Genomic DNA, 7,166 nt, shown 5'->3' on the forward strand with positions numbered 1-7,166 from the left:
TTAATGTGATTTGCAGAGAAGTAATAAAATGAGCTCTAACATGGAAAGTAAGCGTTTACGGACACATGTCCACATTATATTTCTTTGTGTGTGAGGAATGTTTCCTGAAAGTTTGGCCCTACATTTTTGTAACACCCTGTATAGCTCCAAAATTCGAAAAGAAAATTTCACGAAACTAGGCACTTTGTTAATTTATTTTTTTTTATATCTATAGAAAATAATTTGTTACGATAAGGTTTTTATAACAGAAAAAAATTTGGTACCTAGTTCAGAGTGGCCACTATTTGTTTCACTGTTGTATGTTTCCTCAGATTTATGTCCTCCTCTTTCAGTTAATGTACGGAGAATATTACTGGTATGCGGTATACACGGCAAATTCTTACCATCTGATCTAAATCTCTTGTGAAGCAATGGAAAACTTTCAAATTTAAGAGAGAATTACTGATTAGGTGGTAGCCAGTCTTTCTTTTTCGTATTTAGTGTTTCTTCATGATGGCATCACTTGCAGCGACCACAAGTACTTCCTACAACTACCTGCCGAAAGGCGGCTGTTCAGCTCGCACATGATTTGTTAACCACATTGGGCGGTAACTTTGGTCCGTGTGCCGAAGAGCAGCTTACTGAAGCCACTCCGCTCGGTGCAGCCAGGTGATACCTCCCATATCAAAGGGGCCTATGTGATCAACTGTCAGTCGGCTTATCCTGCCGATGTGGCATCCCTACCTTCAAGTGACTGGCTTATTACTTCGGCTGCCTGATACTACAAAGCAGTAGGATTGCACTAATTAATTGGTGCGCACGAAGAAGGGGTTTAGATCTAGGCCATGATCTTCACGTCTGTGTGAATATGAAGCGGCTCTGACTGTGTTGGTTTACCGTTGAGTTGTAACTGCCTGAGACGCGGCAGTGACATGTCTGCCCACTGTGGATCCTCATTGCATTCCTCGTCAATAAACTAACCAACGAAAAAATGCCCATATCGGAGCGCAGAAATGCTAATATGTTCCTGTTTATGTAAAATACTCTGACTGAAAAATGTGTTTCAAGCTGTCTCATTCTACCTCCCTCAGCATCTTTAGAATTTTTCCCAAAAATTCTGCCATACGAACATATCTGTGCTCTTTTTAACTCCCGCAAACTCACCTGACGGTAACTCGCTCACACCCACTGTTCCATCTCTGTACGTCACTCATCCCCGTACACCCTCGCTTTCCCTTTCTCACTCACTCATTCAGCCATACTCATTGTCATTATCTGTTTGTGTCTCTGTCTCACTGTCTTCCTGTCTCACAGCCATAGTTTCCTTCGTTCTGTCCTACTACTACTAGTACTACTATTACTATACTGTCACCTCCTACTGTCACTGTCTTCCTCTTGCTCTCTCTTATTGCCACCACCTATTCATTCCTTCCCACTGACGCTGTCACTTCTCTCTGACACTATCTCTCTCTTCCTCGATGTCAGTGTCGAAGACACTGTCTCTCATCACTGGCTTCCACCACCTTCCACACTCTCCCTGCTTCCTTCATTCTTTTCCAGATACTATTCTGTCATTGTCGGCTACGTCCCACTACAAGTGCGTGCATCCGTTTCACTCACACTACCATTGTCTTCTTTGCTCTTTCTATTTCACAACCACTGTATACTATCTTCCAGTATTTATTACGCTTCCATTTGTTTCCCCCTGGCACTGTGTCTCTCTCAGCATAAAAAAAGCTCGAATATGTTAGCGTGCGGAAATTTTTGGGAAAATTTTTAAAAGTATTAAGGAAGGTAGAAAGAGGCAGCTAGTATTCTACTTTTCAGTCAGTCTTTTAAACGGAGTTATATGAAAAGAACTTTATGGATCAGTAACATTTTGATAGTTTACTTATGTGAAACAGAAGTACTTCAGAATTAATTTTACAACTCAGACCGGACTTGAAGTGTACAAAAATTTTTCATGCTGTTCAGTACTACAACATGGGATTCCCAAAAACCTTCTGATGGTAACATACACACTTTACAGCTTATTTCACCATGCTACGTCACTTTATAAACACCGGATTGTACGTGTGCATTTTACCTGTACTACTTGGCTAACTTCAAACCTCTGTGTTTCAATAATGGATAAATCTATCACGAAAATTTTCAAGCTTGCTCGAGATCTAGATCTTAGGAATACAGTACTCTGGTAAGTGGTTGTGAATAAACAAGATGATTTGCTGACGCAACTACTTAGATTTGAAGATGATCCGTAGCGATCAAAACATTTAATCTAATTGAAAATATGCAACTGAGATGGAACAATGAATGAGAATTATCTTAATCTTTGGAATACATCACAAAAATTTCAGCCGTTTTCTGTGCGTATCCGTCTTGGAATCAGCGGCTCGGTTTTGATAGACCAAGAATCAAGTTTTTTCGGTTTTCTCTGGAACCGCCCATGAACGCAATGGTTCCTCCACAACGCCCCTCAAGATACAGTGTAGATCTCATCTAGTGAAAAAGAACCAACCGATTTACTCCGTTTGCGTAAAGTGAAAGAAGTGTGTAATAGTCGAAGTTTGACCCTGTAATGCAGAATAGTTAAAGTAAGACGATCCTTCCGTAGGGTCTACAAAAGACTATCCAAAACACTTGGATCTGTCTTTCTATCACCAATTGAATCCGAGGTATGAGACCTTATTCTATCCGCAAATCGTTCTACGATTTCCATATTTCTCTTAGCTATTACCCCTGAATGTTCCCTATCGTGTCTGGCAGTATTTAGTTTCATATATCTCTGAATTAACCCCTCTATAAATTATTTGAAGTTTGTGGCTCCATTAAGAGCTTCTGTATATCCTACATAAGTTTTAGCTTCGCCTGTTAGTCTCAGTTTGTAACACTCAATAATCCCTTATCAAACCCACTTTCCATCGGAGCCAGATTTCCAAGGACTCCTACAAAGGTCTGCACTACCTCAGTTGACTTACCAGAAAAAGGAGCAGTTAAACTTGCGACTGACAAAACTACACCCCAATGTGACGATTCTGTTTCAACCAACGTACCTAGTTCTGTATCATCACCTGCTAATTGTGCTACCTTTTCTGATAATGTGTGTACTGTTTCCAGCTCTGCACACTGTGTACTGTGTGTCTCTGATTCTGTCGAACCTTTGTCCTCGACAACACTCGTTTTGAGAACTAACATTCACAAGAAAAGAAAATAAGACACATTAACTTAATTCTTACACCTGATTACGAGACATCTCGACTCCCGGCGTTGCCTAGCCGTATACTGCTAACGATTACATGTATATAATTTTACTTCAATAGATTCAATACATGGCGCTGAGTGGTTCTTAAGATTACACTGCGCAAATCTAACAGGCGCTAACCAATTGTGCCTTCAATTACCTATAAGACTACGAAAAATCACTGGTTCTCTATTCACAATGAAATATAATTCACAAATTTCGCCGACTGTCAAACCTTTTCTCCACGGCAAAAATACAATTAAAATTTTTTGGACTCCCCTTCTGTAGGCTGTAGGATCAGATGTTGCTCTAAGAAGGCTGCGTCAAGGATCTGACACCAATATTCTATGACCCATGGATTGTACACATGGAGAGTGAAATGAGACATCAGGACGATAGTAGATTTGTTTAACTTACTTATTCCAGACCTTGGCCATAGTACATCAGAAACAGCTTAATGGAGGCATCCAATAGCATCTCATGCGAAACAGTATAGACATCTGGCATTGCTGACAGCGGAAAGAGCGAGGCCGAGTGTGACATCACTCGAGTGTCACTGTCAGTGACGTCTCCAGCTGCGACTTGATGACAGTGTGGCAGTGCAACTGACGATATCGCGGAAGTGACCGTGACCTCCCTCCAGCGAGCAAGCAGCTTTCTGCTCCATTGGCAGCTGCTAGTTTCTCTCATGAAACAGGGCAGGCTGCCCCATTCCATGGTCGAACAGCAGACCCCGTACTGCATTCCGGAATATCGCTCTGGGTGTCATAGACTCGTGGTGTAGTCTATGATACTGACACCGAGAATATGTTAGCACTCGAGTGGCTGAGTGTTTATACACTCCAAACCATGTTCGTTTAGGTGTTATGGCATGTACTCTAAACACTTCTGTGGTAAGCGGGGAAGGCTTCTGTCCTTACAGAGAAGATTAGCATGGCCCCTGCGCAATGATGACACGCAAAATCGTGAAGCGTTCCACATTTTTGCCTGGCCAAACAGGCCACCATCTCTGGGTATTGGCCTACCAGAGACCGATTTGCGAGCAGTCTTCCGCCGCAATGTTTTCGCCATTTGGAACGATGAATGGCGCAACGTGACCACACGAAATAAACTCCGTGCTATCAAGGAGACGACGAATGTGTGGCGGCCATCCATGCGAGCCACTCGCAGGAAATCAGTTGTCCTTTGTCGACTCCGCATTGGCCACACCCGAATGATGCACAGCTATTTACTGCGCCGTGAGGACCCGCCTCTATGTCGCTGTGGGTCGGCTTTGACGGTGGTCCACATTCTGTTGGCCTGTCCCCTTTTAACTGTGCTCAGGCAGACGTTTGCGCTGCCTGATACGCTCCCTGCCCTTTTAACAGATGACACTGCCATAACAGGCTTAGTTTTGCGTTTTGTTCAGGCAGGGGGCTTTTATCACTTGATCTAAGTGTTTATCTTTTTTTGTGTTGAGTCTGGCCTGTGGCCTACGATTTTAGACTGGGTTTCTTAGTGTTTTCTAGGTGGTTGGCTTTTCCTTTTTTGTCTCTATGGTCGGCCGACCACTATCACATTCTGTGTGATTTTAATACCTTTTATCTGGTCTCTGACTGTGTCTTTCTTGTCCTGTGTTGTCTCTTGTCATCTCCATTGTTCGTTCTTATTCTTTGTGGGTGTTTGAAGCTTTTTTTTTTTTTTTTTTGAAAAACGGGACCGATGACTGTAGCAGTCTGGTCCTTTCAATCCCACAAACCAACCAACCAACCAACTAAGCTTCTATTCTTCCGCTAGCATACTGCAGCGTCGGCTGTTGCTATCCTGTGCCCAGCTGCCTCTGCTTCGCAATGCCTGTCACCCGTTTTTTGCTCAGCAGTGCATAACACCCTTGCCTGCCTGAGGCCGGCTCTGATGCAACTCACTTTCACTCTGGCGTACTTTTTGACAGAATATGGTCAATACGGTACAACAGGAACTGGACATTAGCTGACTGCAAGCGTCTGGTTGTGTCCATGTGAGTAACGATTTCACGCCTTTTCAAATAATGCAAGATGTCAAATGCACTGACTGTACAATGAGGCGTTTAATGACAGTCGTGTGGAGCGTTCAGGTCAGCAAGAAGTGGCTCTGTGATGTTTTAGGGATGGTTTTCCTAACATGTGTTAGCTACCGTGGTTATTTGAATATTCCCGGTGACCAACAGATGCCCTTTCTTCTATTTCTTCATTATGAGTATGCTGCGGGCTCTCCCGTCATTCAGGATAACAACAGGTTGATACACAGGGGTGCACGTTTACGTTCTCGGTTTTCGGAGACTCCAGCACCCTGTCGCACCTAGACTTGTCCGCTAGATCACCCGATCTTAATGCCATTGATAACGTGTGGGATTATGTGGAATAACAAATGGATTGTCACAATCATCATTCCAGCAATTCACCGGTTCCAAGAAATCTTCTCATCACTGAGTGACTACAGCCTGAACGTACCTGAGAAATTCGTGGATTCTCTTCCTCGCTGAGGGAGGACATTATTAATTTATTTCTTTGTCAGGTTCCACGGGGCCAGGCGAGGCAAAGTTACTGGGTCATTGAACTCGTCACAACATTAAACTGAATGTTTATTACGAAATTTATGAACAAACTGATAAAACATGACAAAACAGTAGGTATGTGAGCAAATAAAACATTACACAGTAACGTTCTGATCTACTGCGAGGAAGTCTTGCTCAGAGAAAAAGGATAGCGCATCAAGTGAACCTTGTAACTTCCATGTCAATAGCTGAGGCTTTTTTTCCGGTTCTACTCGAACCCTACTGCAAATGAAACTTCCTCAATAGTGCACACCATTGTGTACAATTCATAAGAAAGTGTTCACCGAGTGAACGTAGCAATTTCTGCCGAAGATAGTCGACTTCGCTGGCTGACCACCCTGTGACACTAAAATTCCACTTTTACAAGAGCTTCGTGTCAGGAAACGATTTGTTTGTAGTTTTGTGTAATCTGTTGTCTGAAAGTTGCGTAGTGAAATCGTCTACCTTAGTAGCTACATCATTTGTTTCAAATTGCACCTCGTTAACACGCCTAACACTAGCTCTTGCGTCATCTACGAAGAGAAAATACTGTTGAATCATGTTTAGCGGCACATCATTGTTACATATCAAGAAAAGCGTCGGACCCCATACAAAGTACTTTGGCACCTTCAACTTTACGTGATCCCACTCACAGTTCAACCTCTTCCCTCTTTGTTGACACTGAGGGACAGTCTTCTGTCTCCTACCTTACAGATATGAAGGGAAACATCTACGTCTACATTTGTACTCCGCAAGCCACCCAACGGTGTGTCGGGGAGGGCACTTCACGTGCCACTGTCATTACCTCCCTTTCCTGTTGCAGTCGCGTATGGTTCGCGGGAAGAACGACTGCCGGAAAGCCTCCGTGCGATCTCGAATCTCTTTAATTTTACATTCGTGATCTCCTCGGGAGATATCAGTAGGGGGAAGCAAGTAGGAGGAAGAAATATATTCGATACCTCATCCAGAAACCTGGCCAGCAAGCTACACCGCGAAGCAGAGCGCCTCTCTTGCAGAGTCTGCCACTTGAGTTTGCTAAAAGTCTCCGTAACGCTATCATGCTTACCAAATAACCCTGTGACGAAACGCGCCGCTCTTCTTTGGATATTCTCTATCTCATCCGTCAACCCGACCCGACCTGGTACGGAACCCACACCGATGAGCAACACTCAAGTATAGGTCGAACGAGTGTTAGGTAAGCCACCTCGTTTGTTGATGGACTACATTTTCTAAAGACTCTCCCAATGAATCTCAACCTGGCACCTGCCTTACCAACAATTAATTTTCTACGATAATTCAACTTCAAATCGTTCCGTACGCATACTGCCAGATATTTTACAAAAATAACTGCTACCAGTGTTTGTTCCGCTATCATATAATCATACAATAAAGGAT

The 7,166-nt window shown here is 43.3% G+C and overlaps 1 pseudogene; it reads left to right on the forward strand.

The window, feature by feature from the left end:
• The first annotated feature begins 4,134 nt into the window (after window positions 1-4,134).
• On the forward strand, window positions 4,135-4,205 carry LOC126337510 (U6 spliceosomal RNA; annotated as a pseudogene).
• The last annotated feature ends 2,961 nt before the right edge of the window (window positions 4,206-7,166 follow it).

Source organism: Schistocerca gregaria, chromosome 2, assembly GCF_023897955.1.
Source record: "Schistocerca gregaria isolate iqSchGreg1 chromosome 2, iqSchGreg1.2, whole genome shotgun sequence".
Classification (NCBI taxonomy): Eukaryota; Metazoa; Arthropoda; class Insecta; order Orthoptera; family Acrididae; genus Schistocerca; species Schistocerca gregaria.